This window comes from Lagopus leucura, unplaced genomic scaffold, assembly GCF_019238085.1.
Source record: "Lagopus leucura isolate 7727_CA_CO unplaced genomic scaffold, USGS_WTPT01 Super-Scaffold_100001, whole genome shotgun sequence".
Lineage (NCBI taxonomy): Eukaryota > Metazoa > Chordata > Aves > Galliformes > Phasianidae > Lagopus > Lagopus leucura.
The window spans coordinates 80948758-80967395 of record NW_024962262.1 but is presented as its reverse complement, the minus strand read 5'-3'; the positions used below and the strand labels follow the sequence as shown (position 1 = coordinate 80967395).

The following is an 18638-nucleotide window of genomic DNA, read 5'->3' as shown; positions in this document are numbered from 1 at the left end:
AAATTGCATCATTACTGGTAAGGAGATGTGATGTCACCGCTATAAGCTGGAGTTAAAATGGCAGTCCATGGAGTAACAACAGGTGAATTTCCCACTGAAGAAAAAGTTCAAGAAGCGGCCCTCAGTAGGTAAAAGGATGTGTGTTGTCTTTTGGGATAGGAAAGGGGGATTCTTGTCAATATCCTGGAACCCAGGCAAACTCTAACCATTACATTATACTGCAAAACCGATTAAGCTGAAGGCTTCAACTTCCAGAATCAGGCCAGAGAAGAAGATAACCATTCTCCTGCAACACCAAAATGCCAGGCCCCGTATCAGTTTGAAAGACTGAGGAGCACATTGCCATCTTGGCTAGACTGTCATACCACACCAATCACATGGTCTGAGGGTTTGGCGACTTCTATCTCTTGGGCCTGATTTATTTTATTGTGAGGGCCACATTTTCCTAGCAACACACCATCACAGCTGCTGTGAAACAGTGAGTCAACTCTGCTGGAGCAGATGTTTTTTTCCATACACGTATGCATACAGGCTCCTGCTTATCACTGGTAAAAATGCATAGCTGATGGTGTTGACTATGCTGAAAAATAGTGTTTTGTAGCTCAGAACTTGCTCAAATAGTGTTATTGTGCTCTTTGTATCTGTTGTAGCTTCCATGGAAATAAAAGGAGGCATTAGTTCCAGAATGACCTATGCCTCATCTCAAATCTATATATTTATATATAGATACAGATAGATTCCTTTTTATTTTCATTTAAGTGAAAGAACAATATTATTTCTATTTTAATGAGAATTGAGTCTTCTGTAGGTCATGTTTCCAAAGGTAAGGACACAGGAAAGGCTCATATAATTTCAGCTAAGTGGAAAAGGAAAAGGCCGCATTAACTAGAAGGTTTTTTCTAGTTCAATTACAAAATCGATTTTTTTCTCCTAAGTAGCAAAAACATCAACAGAAATGAATCTGTAACATAAGAACAAATTTAAGTGAATTTTGGGGAGAAAAAGCTAACAACATCCTGTGAAGAATGTCACAGAAATTTCTCATCTTTAAACTGTGCCAGAGTTTACCTGAAAATACTCATCAATTTCCAACGAAAATACTGAAAGCCTTTTAAGTCATACCAATGGACAGGGATGATTACTTAACAACACTCTCAAATTTTAGGAATTGTGCTGCACACACATCCATGAACCATACTGACCTAAACCTCAAGTCAAGTTGGAACAGCTAAAATACTGACTTAGATAAAAAAAAAACAACAATGCAAACTTTTACTTTGTTTGTGCTGATGAAAAGCCACTGTAAGAATAATGGAAGGCCAGCAAGTGGAAATGCTTAACTACCCTACAGTACAAAGGGAAACATTCTGAAATAATTTCTCAAATTTTATGTTGGAAAAAAAAGAAAATGACAAGCATTATAAGTATCAGCTAATTTGGGACCACCTTTCAAAGCACATCTCAAACCAACAAGTTTACTAAGCCTTTATAAAGTCATATGCCTACAATGCCAGTTACAAAACCAGCTTCCATCTAAAATTAAGCCTGTGCCCAAGAACCCTGTTGAACAATCACAGCACCAGCAAATCATTAACTGGCTGCTAGTGAGTCTCATCATTTTGTAGGAAAAAGTCTTCACCATGAAGAAGTCCAGTAATAAATAAAACAGACTAGTTCAGAAGCTGCACATTTAGATGTATATAAAAACATGGTTCTACAGAAATTTGTCTAATTTAAGAGTGAAGCTGCTGCCAGAACACATGACTCCATGGACCTTCAGCTGCTTGCTCATCACCTTCCTTCCACTGACACAAGTGTTCTTACATAAAGCTCCTACTGGGTAAGTAGGACTAAGGGCCTCAATGTCACCAAAGGAACCTCCCAAAATGCCACAGAATGCTTGCTTCACTGTTCTCCATGTGGGGATGTCTGAGAAACGTGTCTGGAGAAGCGTGTAGGACAAAGGACAGAGCCTACTTTTTAGATTCAAACCACACTTGTGCCAAAAGCAAACAGCAGAAGTATCTCTACCTGTTGAGATTCTCTAGGAAGAAACCCAGGCAGACTGTCTCTGATGACTTTACTAGTCAGATGAAGATGCCTTTAAGAAGCATCTCCTAAGCAGAATTTAAAAAATGCGTACTACACATATACATGTATGCATAATTTATACACACAAATAGAACAACCAGAATATTTTTATATTGTACTGAGGCATCCTATGAAGCTGCAGTATAAATCCTACTAAACTGAACTTAGTTTGCCCATCCCTAAAATAGATTTGACATACAAACACAAACACAAGGTCAAGGTCACAGATCAGCAAGAAAGATTACAAAGAGGACTGATGTAAGAGCTGGCATTTGATCAAAGCTCCTGGTGCTGGTTGCTGTTTTTTCCCCTCCTCTTAGTACACTTACCAGAAATACCACTGTATTTTCTTTACATTGGTGCATTCTAAGTTTAAGTATTCCCCACCTTTAAAAGCAGCTGACCTCTGCTTGTTTACATTAACAAAAGAAGTTTGGCAGGTTGTCAAATAAACAAGGAGCAATTATATTAAATGAAAAACAAATGGAAGATACCACTTTTTGCAATCTTTTTTGTACTATTCAACAGTATTAAGTCACAAATCCAGAAGGAGACCACTGCTACAGAATAAAGACCTCAGTTTATGTAGTCATGTACTCTGAGCTGCTTGCTTTTCTATAACAATTGTAGGTGCGCTTTAACACTCATTTATCTTTACTAGCTGTGGGCACAGCATATATTTCTCAATTTAATAAAACAATTAAGAACTTGTAACACATGATCTATGCAGAATACAATCAAACTAACTTCTTCTGTAATCAGGACAACAGTCTTCTCCCAGAAAGCTTCTCTAATGCTGAACGTCGTGCAATTGAGCAGGTTAAACACTATAGCAACAGTTGAAATAATCATTAAAACTCAGAGGTTGAGTAAGAACAGTTAGAAATGGAATTCATTTACTGATCTATCAATCCACTCATCTACTGATACATTCTCAAAGCTTGAAATGCGCTGAATATTTATATATATATATATATAAGAATATTTATCTTGTTGGTCAATTGCAATGGACACCTTCTGACAAAAACAGCAGAAAGAAAAGGTATACTGAGCAACACAAAGGCACACAACATTCAAACCTGCAACACCATCACAAAGCTGAGATGTTCCTTCTAATAACTAGAACCTGAAGAACAGCATGGCTTGCACAAGTACAGTTCTGATGTCAGTCTAGACATGACTGGGAACAGTTTATATTTAGGGAGCGCTATGCCTATGAATAGGTCTGTTCATGTATCACCTGAGTTACTACAGCCAGACACAAACCACTCCTGAAGCCTGGCATGCAAGCTTCTCAGCACAACAGCATAGGCGTTTCTAGCTCTGATACTGATTCATGATATCCTAAAACAGTCACTGGTTAAGATCAAACTGAGTAAAATTTTAGACATTAGGGCAATACTATTCTGTTAACTTTTTTTTTTAACCCCTTTGAACAAAATGGAAGAAGGTATATTAAAGTGCAATTTCTACCTTTCCTACACTACAAAAGGCTGCACACACAGAATCACAGAATTGCTCAGGTTGGAAGACCTTGAAGATCATCCAAAGATGTCCAACCACAAGCTAACCATACTAGCCTAACTCTAACAATCCTCTGCTAAATCACATCCCTGAGCACCACATCCAGATGGTTTTTAAACACATCCAAGGATGGTGACACAACCACCTCCCTGGGGAGCCTATTCCAGTGCTTAACCACCCTTTCTGTAAACACGTTTTTCCTGATATCCAACCTAAACCTATCCTGGTGCAACTTGAGGCCATTTGCCCTCATGCTGTCACCTGTCACCAGTGAGAAGAGACCAACCCTGCTCTCGCTGTAAACACCTTTCAGATATTGGAAGAAAGCAATAAGGTCTCCCCCTCAACACCCTTTTACCCAGACACTGAAGTGTGAGGAAGGAAAAATAAATACACATATATGCACAAATATCAGGCAATTATTATAATTCAAGATTAAAAACATCAGAGGTTCATTCAACATCTGCAAATTAATGACACTTTCTCTGAGAATCAAACACACATGAAAACGTACAAAACATCTTACATCCAAAACCATTTGAAGAAACACCTGTAAGTGTATAGTTAACTGACACTTAAAATCAAGCCTATTTGGAGTTCAATAGCTTAAGTTTATTATTAGTGCACACAAAAGAAGTCCAAGGCACAAAAATTCTTTCACTTCAATCAAGCTTGTAAATAAGTTCCATTGCATATCATATCATATCAGGCCTTTCTTTATATTACAAACTTTCCACTTGATTTGATTATGAAAATTAATCTGAACTAAAAGACATCAGCAGCTTTTTTTTTTTTCTCCTGCTAAACACAAGCTCACCCTCTACAACCCCTGCAGGAGCAGGGGACTTCAGCTACTTCTGAATTTGGGATCAAACTGCATGCTTTTCAAGTCAAAGGGATGTAGTAGACCACTATCAATGGGCAGTGGGATTATTTAATTTTTTGTTTGTTTATTTTTTTTTTTTTACACTGTGACAAAATAGAATTGCATTTCAGACATGAAATGTCTATTTTATTTCCCTATAGAAGACTTTAATGGGCAGAGTCAAAGCTCTCAGCAAAGAGAGCCTGAAGATGTAAGCTATTTTCAGTGTGTTGTCTTTTAAAAGGAGGTAATGACTAACAGCAATGAATGAATGGTTAGCCAGGAGAAAACAAAACCAAATGTCAGCTAGCACAATGACGAAAGTACCTCTGTCTGATCAACTCAGTAAAGTAGTCCACAGCAACTGATCATCTTGAAGCACTGGGCTGGCTGCTCTGTTTAATTCCATAAAGGAATTTTTATGCCAGTTTTAAAAACAATGTCCTTTTTCATGTTTATGCGAAATTTCAAATCAATGGATTTTTGTAGTCAAAATAACATATAGACAAATGGTAAAACAGTAATTCCACTCATTTTATAAAACTTATTTTTACTGACAAATTACATCTATGGATTTTAATAAGACACCAAAATAATGGGAAAATTAGGCACACATAAAGATCCCTGCACCAAAGAGGCATCAAATTTTACGCAACATATCTTAATATTGCAGAATTAGGCACATGATAAACGGACGCACATCATAGTGAATAACCAGTATTAGAGTCCAGTCAAGTTGGAGTTCTAGAACTTAATGAAAGCATGTTCACCTTCAAGATCTGAATGCAGTTTACAATATAATCAGTCATTATTCAGGGCATAGAGCAAGATTTCCTATTCTAAACTAGACCAGAATGATTATACCAGCTCGCCTGTTCCTCAAGTTGCTCAACACACACCTGCACAGCAGGTGATCTTTTGCCATGTGCTGAAAGCCTAACAAATTAAACTAGCAGTAACAAAGGCAATAGGGGGAAGACAGTAAACTCCTTTCTGTAAGCCTTTCTAACATTGCAGAGTGTGGGGGGGAAACAACACAGGAATAAACCAGAATTGTAATTACAATTTTAGGCTGTCTATTTAATGCCTACTGGTTAAGTACAGAGAGAAGGAACCTGTCATAAAACAAAGCAACGCTGTCACAAGCACAGTAAGCAAAGACAGTTTATGCAACTTGAAGTCTCCTATGTAGAGTATAAAGTCATTATCTAACAGCATCCAAAAAACCACCACTCTGTCAATTTAGCTGATCAGGCTAGATATTATTTCCAACTTAGTCTGCCCTGGTAGAGATTTGAGCACAGCTGATGGGTCACAACCTATGTCCCTTGTATTATATAAAGCCATCTTTCCTTGACAGAATCGTTTCCCAGTTCAATATACCATCAATAAGCAACTCCAGTGTTTTCTGAATCAATATATAGTAAGGCATTGTCAGCAACCAGAAGGTAAAAGTTTCATTGGCTGCATATATTCTTACTAAATATCATATGCTTTTTTTTTTGTTGTTGTTGTTTTTTAGAGTGGTTAAAAGGATAAAGCCAAAAGCCAAAGGTTTTCATTCTGTCTCTGTTGCTAAACTTGAATGATACCAAGGAACTTTATCAATGGTAATGTCGATGTGGTATCTTACAAGTTCAAACTCATACATTTCTGCAGAACCTAAGTGAACTGATAGATGACTCACAAATATCAAATTAATACTGAAGTGAGTGACACTGGATCAGCAGAGGTACAAGTCAAAAAGAGCAACAAAAGCAAAGCAGTAGGGAATACGGTAGGGAGGGGAACTGCCCCCACTCTTCTGTAACAACCAAATACAATTTAAAATCCATTTATCAAGAGAAGGCCAGAAGTTCTAGTAGTCAGTTGATCACATCTCCAGCTTCTTGGGATGCTTTCAGCAGATGCCAAGTTAACAATCTCAGATCAAAAATTATCTGGGCATGTGAAATAAACCATAATCTGACTCAGAATTCTTAGGAAGGATAAGGACCAAAGCTAGTGCGATTTAGATATGAAGCAAAACAAACAATCAAAAAGATACAGTATAGTAGGCTTTAAGTTCACGGTCAGAAGCTCATACCTTGAAAGCGTCAGTGCTGGAGCTCTATCAATCTGCTTTTCGCTCCACCCTGCCAAAAATAAATATATTAAGTCAGAATGTAGAAACTGAAAATGGAGAGCAATTTTAACAGTTAATGGATGACTTTCCTATTAGTTCATGAAAACAAGTCCTTCTTACTTCTAAAGGATGTTTCAAGAGACTAAGTTTTCCCCTAAAATTGATTATACTTGTGGGGTTAGTTTCTGATAATATCAGAGCTTGATTACTGTGTAAGAGTTGAACAAGCTGGTAAGGGGTAACACGCCAGAAGAGTGTGATGGATTTTTTCATCCTGTCCTAGAAAAAGTAATCAGTCAATACAAATCAATACAATTATTCTGATATTACTGCTGTCCCCCTACTCATGACACCATTGACACTGCATTCTGCTTTTCTAAAATATTACTTCTCCTCTCATTTCTCCGTACCAGTTACCTTCATTTAGTCTTCAACTCCCAATGCTTCTACATTACAAACACCAAACCACCATTCTGCACTACATAGAGCACAGCTGTTACTGTAATCATTTCCTTCAAGACGGTGCCTGTTCAGACCTTCAAGTTAAACTGTTTTTCTCTTACTCTACATGTGGTTTAAAATTTCTCATTTGAGTTCTACAGACATTAGTAACTCTTTCGCTTCTGCCCACATAGCCTAACCGCTTATTGTGTCCTTCTTCCATTGCTCACGTTTGCACAAACATCTGTTTTTAACAAAATATTCAGGCACCTCTCACACAGGAAATCCGCTATGTTTTTGCACTGTTCCCCAGACAAAAAAAACCCAACTGCACTCTTGAGGCTTGCACTTGACAAGTCATCATAATAAAAATTAATCAAAATCCACTGAAGTAGCTCTGACAAATCACGTGCAAAAACACAGATTATGTATGTTGCTTGCCTTTCGTCAGAGATTCACAGCCTTCTCTATTTGTCCTCTTTCCCTCAGGAAATCATAACTTATATGAAGTTTAAAAATCTATGCATCTGTACCTGTGAGATGCTAAGCACGTCAATAATGTGAGGTCTGCTGGTCAACAACTGGAAGCCTTAGAATTGGCCTCCAGAATAAACCTTTTTCTCTTCCTCTTAGAAGAGAAAAAAAATCCCAACATTGAAAACCACATACGACATGGAGAAAGTGGTACAGAAGGGCTAAAATACACTGCAAAAGGGCTTCTCTTGTGTTGCTGCTCCTAAGGAGTTAGGAAGAGCTCTTTCCATTCCTGGCTGGTACAACAAAGGGATCTCTACCCTGCTGCAAGCTGTTTTCACTCAGTAAGCACACGCAGAAGACTGACCAGAAAGACCAGAACAGAGGAAGGAAACACTGCTCCTAGAACAACTGATTATCAGGATGACAACACTTGGTTATTTATTTAATCACGATAGAGACTGGTGCCAAAGCCAACATGAACACGGAAATTTCTAAATTGGAATTTTAAAGCAGAGAAATTACCTGTCCCAAAGAACAGTTAAACATAAACCCAAGACCTAGTTCAATGAAACAAAGAAAGCTTTCTGTCTCAGCTGCCTTAGTGAGATAGCCTTGTGAGCCCAAACAGCAGGCTTATTTCTGCACGTGTCCACATTTGCTTATTTATTTATTTTTTAAACATACTTTCTCCTCCCACTCATCAAATTAGGGAGATTGGGTTTACTGGGTCTGATTTCTGCTCCTTAAGCACTTTCTAAACTTTCTAAAGGTGAACAGTTCGGCTTACCAAGAATAACCTACTCGGATGCTAATTCCACTTGCCTCTTTACATTCTGCCAGGTTTATGGGAACAAGTCTGTCTGTGCTTGACATTTGCTGGGATACACTGTATGGCATAATTACTATTGTAAAACACTTTATATACCTATAAATTCAGACTGTTACCCCGAAGTGCTTACAAAGACAGGGACAGCTGAGCAGAAAAAGAATTTTGTAGAGAAAAGATAGATTTCAGGAAGAGAAGATGGTAAGCGAAGGCAGACAAGTTATCCAAGCTGCCGGGGAAGCAGTTTCAGAAGTGTGGCATTCTGAAGGAGAGCAGGAACAAGACTACAGAATAGTGCACACTGTAAGAAGAAACAGACAGCCTCTTTCTTTAAAATATAAAGGTAGGGATGAAATTCTAGGTAGTGTGGTTTCTACAGTACTGATGCAAAAAGTAATTTCCCTGAACTAAAATAAACAGCATGGTAAAAAGCATATGGATAAGAAGTCAAAATCTGAGGATGTTAGTATTGCTTTTACACTGATCTTGAGCAATTGAACAAGAGGGAAGATTGGAAGATCCAAAACATCCCAACTCTGTAATTTGTTGTTGAGAAAGGAGAAGCAGGACTACCATCTCGATTCAGACCAAAACAAACCACTCATTTAAAAAAATTCCAAAATGAAGATTCTAAATAGACAGAACTCTGTTCTTGTAATTCATTTTTACGTATGAGAAACAAAATGAACATTGAATGCAAATTGGTTTTGTCAACTGCCTGATGAAACATGATCAGTTCAAAAGAGCACAGAACAACAACATATGCCTTTCTGCTAATATATCTCAATGTAACATGCAACAGAATATTTTTTTTCCTTCTCAATTAATCAGTTTGTTTGCCTTGAATTACCTTAAAGCAAATAGATACTTTCTAAGAGCAGGTTCTATTTATATTCCTTACAGATCAATCACGGGAAGGTAGTAGTATTTACAACAGTTTTACACCAACTTTCAACTATTTGATAAGGATATTCAAGTAAGATCTCTGCTTTTCCAGGTAGTGCCACTAAAACCTCTCATTAAACATCTTCCTTTGTTCGACTGGCAAATTTGATTATGAGTTTAATTTTTGCACGGTAAAGCTCATCCACTCATTTTTAATTACAAATTGTTTTGCACTCCATCATGGCGTGCTGAATGCTGTAAGAACCCCCTGACATAGTGACTTCATAAGCCTTGGAGAGTGCTAGAAGTGTTCTTAGAAGCACAGAACTGTTAATAAGAGATGTGTTCCTCCATTGATTGTACTGTCAGCTGTAATTCTGCAGTAGTCCGTACTTGCAAATTATGGAAAATGTGCATCTGAACTACCCTTCCATGAAATGATTTTCTCTTTCTCAAAATTATAGTACTGGTAAAAAAAAAAAAAAAAAAAAAAAAAGCAGCTGAGAAGAAAGTGCCTGAAGCTGAGCATCCTGAGCAGCAGCTTTTTCTTTAACCACAATTTAGGAGCTCCATTTAAAAAAAAAACAAAGAACTTCAGTATAATTCAACATCAAGTCACAGACAATAGGCACCATTCCCAACTACAAAACAAATTCTCTTGAACTACCTATTTACAACACGAGCCTGGAAAATAAAATAATCTCAAACTGCTCATGACTTCAGTGAACTAAAAAATTCAATTCTGCATTACCTACATATAAGATGAGATCATGAAAAAAGCCCACTCACAAACAAAAAGCAAACTAATGACAAGTAAGAGGCATCCGAGTTGCCAAAGACCTATTTCAGTCTGACATCTGAACATCTGATACTAGGCTGCTGCTGCTCACTGCACACTGACTATAGTAATTTCACTCCTGCTCTGTTCACCAAGACCTCTCATCATGCACACTGTATGGGTCTAAACCACATTGGAAGCTTCTGGATAGTATCAGAGTGCAAGAAAACACACTTATTTCTGACCAAAACCCTAACCAATATCAACGTACATCCCACCAGTTTTCCCCTCTTTTTCAGAGATTTGTCTATGATGGCCAAAGTCTACTGAGTTCGTTGGGGTTAGAACAACTGTAGCAGCAGCTGATAACCCCACAGCAATGAAGTCCTTTTTATCCAGAAGCAAGGACCTTTCAAAATGAAGTATATATAAATGCTTATACATCTCTCTAAGCACTTCCTTCCCCAACAGAGCCATTTTTATTTCCCTGCTTTAGAAAGCAGGCAGTCTGCTTTTTGTTGGTCTAATTGAGCTGCAATACATTCAGCACTGGATTTCTCAGATAGATTAGCAACAGGCTGAGCATTCATTTGCACGCACAAGTAAACAAAACCCAACTCTGGCAGTCCGTGCTCTAAGCAGAGCTACAAAGGAGGGGTGCATGAAACTGACAGAGCAAGTATGCTCATGCAGGTGTCTTTTTTTAAGAGCTACAGAACTTCTCAGTGCTGCCCAGGTTCTGGAACACTGAATCATGCCAAGCTTGACTGAGGTTCCTGTGGACTCTGCATGAGCGACTAGAACTTCAGCCTGGCAAAATGAGTTTGCCTTCCATTTAAACAGAGCCAAAAGGATAGGAAGAATATTCACCCCTTAATAACCAATATTAATATTTTTCCCACTAGTTCTTATAATCTCAAATTCCATGCTTGGAACTAACAAGACAGTCTTCAAAGTACATACATTTAAAGTTGATCTTAACATTTTATTCATATAAGAAGCTTTTAAACTTGGCTAATATCACTAAAAATCCCAAACATGGTTACCGTGGAAATTCATTTGTAGAATTTTCAAATATCCATCATAGTTCCCCTATGCATGAGAGAAAGAAAATACCTTGAACAACTGCCATTGGCTTTACAGAACATGCAAAAGTTGGGAAGAGTAGCAGTATTCCAAATTTTGTAACTACTCATAAGCAGCTAATTAAACCATCTAAGGTTGATGCTGTAGAAGCAAAGATTCAAACAAGTGGAAGAAAAAACGTAAAATAAAAACTAAGTGTTTGGAACTTTTAACAAGCTCAAAGTTTTCCAAGAGAAAAGACAAAACAAAGAATACTAATCACCTCATCTAACCTAAGTCATTTACTGTTATCCCAATCGGGCATTCATGCCACTAAAAGAAACAAGTCACAATTACATTATGAGAACATCTTAAAAACGTACAAAGTTGTTTTTAAGCACAGCTTTTCACTTTCATATCTTACCACATTTGCCCCTGGAAGCAGCCCTTTCATTAATGGTTCTATCTCAGTCAATCACTCAAACCACATCTGCTACTGCAGATGTTTTATCCAGTAGTCAGGAAAAAAATAATGCTCAGGTTCATTTTATTAAGTCTTATAAAAATTCTCCCCCATCACATTAATGGGAAGTCAGCAACACTTAATTTTTAGGGAAAGTTAACCAACATAATAGACAAAATAATTTCCTCAAGAGGTTTAGCACTGGTCTCAGTTCAGTACACAAGGCTTTTAATTACACAACTGCCTTCAGCATTAAGAGGAATCTGGTAGCTACAGCACTGAGTTAATACTGTCTTTGATATCTGCACGCACATGATCTAGTTACTCAGAAAAGTTATGCAACAACTGAAATTCCTCTTCTTTACCACTTTACCAATGCTAAAGCATGCTAACAAAGACAGGGGGTAGATGCAGGCAACAGGCACTTCACAAGCTCAGGGAGGGCACAGCTACAGTTCAAAAAGCACCTAAACCCAAATTTCCTACTAAAATCTGCCCCACCTGACAATACGCTCAAACATCAGCTCCCACTTAAAACTTGGTTATATGTCTCCAAAGGAAAGACTGTGCTACACGGTCAATCAACAGTGGAATCAACTGCCTGCCTCCATGCTAAGAGTGGTTTTCTAATAGAGCAACCACCCCAGGTCACATTGTATTCCAAAATCATCATGCAGATTTTACTGCTTTCATGCATGCTGATTCAATAAAGCTGGCAGTGTAAGTTTTCGTTCTACAAACAGCTTTCTACTTTCCCTTTAAGAAAACAAACTCAGACGAATCACATGCTCCCCATGCTGACACACACCACAACACTAGGGCAACTGAGATGCCAAAAACACACTGTCCACTATCTCCCCTCTGCAAACTAAAGAATCTACCTCCTATCGCTGTCAATAAACTAATGACTGGGGGAAAATTAGGGGGAAGGAAAGGGGAAGAGATATACAACCCAACTCCCACAGCTGGCTCTACTCAAAAAAAAAAAAAAGAAGAGGAGTTACACGAAGTCTCACAGCAGTCACAGATCAGTAAAGCGTTTTCAAGGACTGCAGATTTCATCACATCATTTTCTTTTCCTCCAATCCTTAAATTAAAGTCACAGGTTGAATTATTTATGAACAGAAGTTAATTGCATCGAAATGCAGGACTGCTCTGTATGTAACACTTTCTTCAGAACTCAGTACTTTCCACTAACTGGTTAAAGTCTACAAAGAAGTCAATATGGAATTTCAGATGCAATTTAACTATTTCTACAGTAGTATCATTTTTAACTTTCAAAATTTTGTTTAAAATGACCAATTCCCTTTATCTTATGATCTGCTGTGAAAGTTTTGCAGCTATTTCTATGACCATTTGTAACAACAGGCACTTATATAGCTTTCCAAAAGAACTCCAGAGGGAAGAACAGCTCACTCACAAAATATTTGCTGTGAATAAATACGTTTTGACTAATTAGTTTTAATTAAATTAGTCATTTGAGTACAAACAATCACAGCACAGCATCTGGGATTCTCAGAAATTTTCTTAGCTGTCAAAGGATCTAGATGATAAATGACTTACATACATAAGGCTGTATTCATACTCTTTGGGAGGTGTAAATTTGCTCAAGCAAATACTCATAAATATACCACACATCTATAAAGTGTTAATCTTAAGTCTGCAAGGCCATAAGACAGAAGTAGCTATTATAGTGCATGACTGCTCTTCAGCATACAGCATTTTCCACGTCTTTCATTTCCTTAAAGGAGTCCATTTACTTGTCACCTGCTGGGACAACGAGCAGAGAGAGAATGTCACAGATACCTCCGTTTGCATATAGCAACAGCACACTGGCAAAGATGGATTTTCATTTTCTCATCAGGTTATTATGTTAGGTCTGCATCCAGACCTAAACATCCGGGACAAGTCTGCCACCTGTCCTGAACTTGATTAGTTGGAAACATCTACATGACCAGAGCAGATACTTCGGATGTTTTGGAATGACCACAAGCAAACATCCCAATAATCACAAACACAACTTAGTGATGCCAAGAATGAAGCTCTAATCACAGCCCTCTGTGAAACAGCCTGAATCTTATTAGTGGAGCACTTCCTATTTTGCAAACACAACTGAGATCAACTAAGCATTTATAAAACTAGAGAATCAACTGCGTAAAGTCTGCAATGGAGTTGAGAAAATGAACGGCGCTGGCTTTCTTGCTAAAAAGTGGGTGCATATTTACATGATTGGGCTGTGTGGTGGGAGAACCGAAGGCTCAAATACTTTAAGACTTTTCTCAGCTATGTTCCAGTTCTGCTTATCATACCAGCACATCTAAGATTTTCCTGCCTTTGTACATTCCCTCACATACCACCTTCCTCCCTCCCACCCCCGGATGCGGGACCAGTGCAGCTGATAAAAGACCTAGGGGAAAAAAAGCCATTTTCATTTAAAGAGGCAAACGCATCAATGTTCAAATATATTTCTCTTTTATCATCTTAATAAAAGTTAAACCAAGCCCCCCCCACTTAAAGCATTAACTGGAATTTTATCTGTATAGTCATGCAGCCGCTACTAACACAGCTGTAACTGAAAATGAAACAGAACTCCATTGCCAACCTTCTTACATTGCCATTGGCATATACAATAAATTTGCCTCGTTAGCAGGGGCTACCGAGTTCTTTGTAGTAAACAAAGCTGCAGATACAACAGGCTCACAGACTTTTCATTCATCCACGTATTTTTCTTTGCTTAGACTTCTAGCACGTGCCACAGAAGAGCTGAACGTTAAGCATTCCTGGAGTGTCACAATATGTAATACAATAAAACAGATTACAACCATACCTTTCTTTCACAGCAGTGGTGCCAAGCACAGGTACGCTGTAGCAATCAATTTGTTCTGCAGACAGTAAGGCTTTCATAGAATACTAATGAAAAATCTCTTTTCTTTCTCCTTCGACTTGACTCCCCAATGCCCAGGTCCCGACCAATACAAGGAGGAGGGCGGAATGTCTTCTGCCGAGATAACCACAACTACTAATCAAGTATACGTGTACAAGGGCACGGGATTAAACCTCCACCAGGCTTGACTAGGGCACCGAGAGCAGCTAAACACATGCACAGCAAGGTCAGAATTAAACACGCACACACACACGCGCATCTATTTGCGTGAACTAATTTATCACACTTTACCACTGACGGCTTTTTACCTCAGGGGAGTAAAATTACATCCTGGTGAACTGACGAGATTCAGACACAACAGCATCCAACACCAAATCAGATTTCACAGAAAGGCGAACCGTGTGCTAAAGTGAACACTTCCCTCTATACTTAGCAGACTGTTTCAGAAACTCTGCTCCTGCTGCATGTATCCGTACGTGCCTGTGTGCTGGTGCAAGTGTGTGTGCGCTGCACAGGCATGTGTGCAACATAGACTGCTGGGTGGAGGCTAAAATAGAATGATACCATTAAAGTTCAAAAATGGGTAACAACTTCCTTCAAAGGGAGTTTTCTTTTCAACTGTATTTATCCTTACCTCTTAACATAACCAACCCAGCAGCCCGATTACTCCTCAAGCAAGCATTTTATTATTGTCTAACATGCAAATGTCAAACAAGCTCTTCATTTACCTTGAACTTTATTAGCATCGAAATGCAACATGAAGATGCTCTCAAAATATTGTCACTTGTATTCACAACATATTTTCTAAAACCCACTTAGCAGGTTTTTATTGGCTGGTATAGCTTAAAATAGGCTAAGCATTATCTTCACTGTATCCCTCCTGAGCCAATGGAAGAGTTTTTCTTTAAACACCCAATTTATATTTCACTTTTCTCTTTGGTTCTTTTTATTTAGAGACTCCTCACATTCCAATAACCAGATACAAGTGAACACATGTGTTATCACAAAGATCGTTACATGTGCCTACTAAGTAGGAATTAGAAGTGGAATGCTGCAATTTAAAAGCAGAGATTTTCTTCCTTCTCGGTATTTTCTTTATAGTTCCTGCAGATGAACATTTTATGAAAACCATCAAAATGAATCCTCTAAATTATTATTGACAGGGTTTTAATAACTGCTTTTGTATGTGATCAGTACTTAGAAGAAAATACTGTACAAATACTCCTAAAAATAACCCTGAAAATAGCGTTTGGCACTTTACCTAGAATAAATTAGCAAAATAGTTTTGAAATATCAATGGCTTCACAGATACGCTATGAAAAAGCAGCATAATCAATACTGATGAGTTTGTCCTTGACATACTGACCGTGTCATCGGGCTATTGTCATGTGATATCATGTCATTTCCCCACCTGGCTCATGACCTTGTCCTTTAAATGACCCAAAGCTTCCCTCAAGTAGCAGGAGGCCCCTCCCCGCTGTCTCAGCAAGGTCGAACGGGTCAGCGTGTCCTCATCTATAATCCACCACCATTTGTCAGCAGGGAGGCTGGAGGAGGCAGGCTTGCTACAAGGGGAGAATGCCCAATTAGGCAGCTGTCACACAAAGCATAGGCTGCAAAATTATCCCCTGTCAAAAGAAAGAGCAGCTGCGGGTGCCAATTACAGCAACCTTTCAACCCTTTAGGTACTGGAAACTACATTGAAGTAAATGAAGTACAATTAGTGATAACAAATCGATGAATTAGGACAGTAAATTAGAAATTACTAGCAGGTGAGCTTAGGTCTCCCATAATATTAAGGGCACAGCACACCCTAGGCAAGGGCATACAGATTTCACACAGCATATCCGTCTTGCCCCATCCATTTTTCTCGTGTGCAGCCTGCTATCCTATCCTCTACCGTTTCCCTCCCACAAGCCTGAACTGAGATGGGCAGTGCAGGCAGAAAGAAGCAGTAGCCCAGAGAGGACAGAAGTTGCAGTGCCTGCTCTCCCTGCCCGTGCTGCCAAATGAAGCTTCCCCCTTCTCCCAAGGAGGCTCCGGGAGCCAGGACAATCCGTCTGCAGCCAACATACTCCATTTCAGCCTGACATTTGACATTTGCTGCACCTCGTGCTCCAGCTGCACAAGATTTAACCAGGGGAAAAAAAAAAAAAAACAACAAACTAACAAAAGAACAAGAGGCAAAGCCCCAGTATACTTGATGTCTTTTACACTTGAAACACCTAACTTGCAGATTGGTGCGCATAACTTTTGGCTAGAGAAAGATGATGTGTTCTTCCACATTTCAGGTGTCTGACGCATCACGCAGGAGCATCTCTGAGCACAAACACAGCCTGCATCCAATCTGCTAGCAAAGCCCTTACCTACTCCGTGCCGTTGCTGCTGTGCGGCCCTGCTGAGCCGGGCAGGCTCCGCTCCCCCAGCGCGGCAAGTGCTGCTGGCCGCCCTTCCGACAGGGGGCGCCATGCGGAGCGGCCGACCACGGGCACGGGAAGCTCACAGCGCAGACCCCGACGTCACATCAGAGATAAACGCGGAGGGACCGGACTACGGGGATCCGGAGTTAAAAGGCAAACACCCAAGCTACAGCTCAACCAATGCCTTTGCATTTAGGTACTCTGAGTCAAACAAATATAAGGAACAAAACTCAAATTCCAAGATCCCTCCTACAGCCAGGTCTTTCAAATGGCTGATACTTCAAAACCACGTGGAGTTGCCATTTACACTGTTGATTCTCTCCTTTCAATCCCAAACCCTCCTTTAACATAGTCCAAATTTCTTCCAGTAGTATTTCAGAAGCAATACCGAATGTATGCTCACTCCACAAGTCAGGCATGTATTCACCACCACAGTCACTAAAACACAAAGCATGCTAGAAATCAAATCTCTGATACCTAGGAAGCTGTTTCCTATGGCTACCTCTCAATCCTTGGCCAGTGCAGAATATTTCACCGTAACTGAGTCATAAATAAATATCTGGCTTTCCCAACTCCGATAAGGGAAAGCGTAACGCAATCTCAGCTATAAATAGATGCAAAAAACGTTCATTTATCAGCAGTTGCAGCATTGCTCATCAAGTTTGACATTTTCTTTTCAGTAGCATATGGAAGCTGTGGAGTACTGAAAGAGTTAATGTGTTTAGAATTCCGTTTCCATCATACTTGGGTGACTATCTCTTTAAATAATTTAAATCCTCTCCATCAACTACAAAGCTGTTTTGAAGCCATTTAGCTTTGTTCTTTACATGTGTTCTAATTAAGAAATGACCTTGTCATCACACACACCAGAAATCCTGGATTATTTCCTGCAGCAAAAACCTACGAAGCCAGAAAAAAGAAAGAAAAAAAAAAAGAAAAAGAAAAAAAATACACCCTTCTTCCTTTAGTGAGGAACTGAGGAAGTTGTTGGTTGGCTGAACGCTGAAGCAGTTTCACCGCATAATTTTTTTTTTTGTTGTTGAATGTCACAGGGCGGGTTAGCGTGACCTTGAGCTGCATCAGCAGCACAGCAAGGGTCGAGATGCCTGCAGGCGCCCTTGTACTGGATTTGCAAGACAAAAACCTTCAAACTGGCTGAAGGACATCTTAAATCTCTTCAAAGGTTTTTCCGAACTAATCTGGGCTGCTCTTAGCCGGATCTGTGCCCGTGTGAGAGGCAAAATTAAAAACAAGGTCTTTGACTGGATGTTGTCTACTCTTAACCCTTCTCTCGCAGCAGGCAGTGCTGAAGGGACGCTGCTTTCACATGTGGCAGAGATTCAACGGTTCAACCAGCAGCATTCTTTCATAACAAAATTATGTAAGCAACCATTTACTAAGAATGGTGCTGTTATTAATACTGAGCAGGCTCTCTGTAGCGGCTGCCCTCCTCTCCCCATAGCTCAATGCTACTGCCAGCTGCCCAAACGGTTCCAAGAAGCCCCACACAGCCCCGGGCCCTCAGGAAATGCTGGATTGCCAAAAGGCTGCTTTGGGTGCCTGCAGCAGCACCCACATAACTACAGAAGACTGGGCACACGTGTGTTTTAAGGGAAGAATTTAGAAAGCGACCACACCTCATCTTACCTTGTGATTTCCTTCTCAGCCACCCAGAGCTGGCAAGGAAGGATATTAGTATGCGTCAGGCCTAGGAAGAGTTTGAGAACATGAGTGTAAGGGGAACAACAAAAAAAATTCAGCCAGCCTGTTTCCTCTTGACTGCTCATCACTTGA

General features: G+C 39.4%; 1 protein-coding gene across 8 annotated transcripts in view; it reads right to left on the bottom strand.

Annotated features, from left to right (window-relative positions):
• Positions 1–18638, bottom strand: part of NRIP1 (nuclear receptor interacting protein 1) — a 69513-nt gene that overhangs the window by 16327 nt on the left and 34548 nt on the right. For 4 of the 8 annotated variants that reach the window (XM_042867431.1, XM_042867433.1, XM_042867432.1 and 1 more), the window contains one exon: positions 6567–6615. The gene's annotated coding sequence lies outside the window, so the exon portion shown is untranslated. Of the gene's footprint in view, positions 1–6566; positions 6616–14367; positions 14484–14732; positions 14911–15790; positions 15990–18638 lie in introns of those variants that run through there. The other 4 variants (XM_042867434.1, XM_042867435.1, XM_042867436.1 and 1 more) reach the window with 4 other exon arrangements.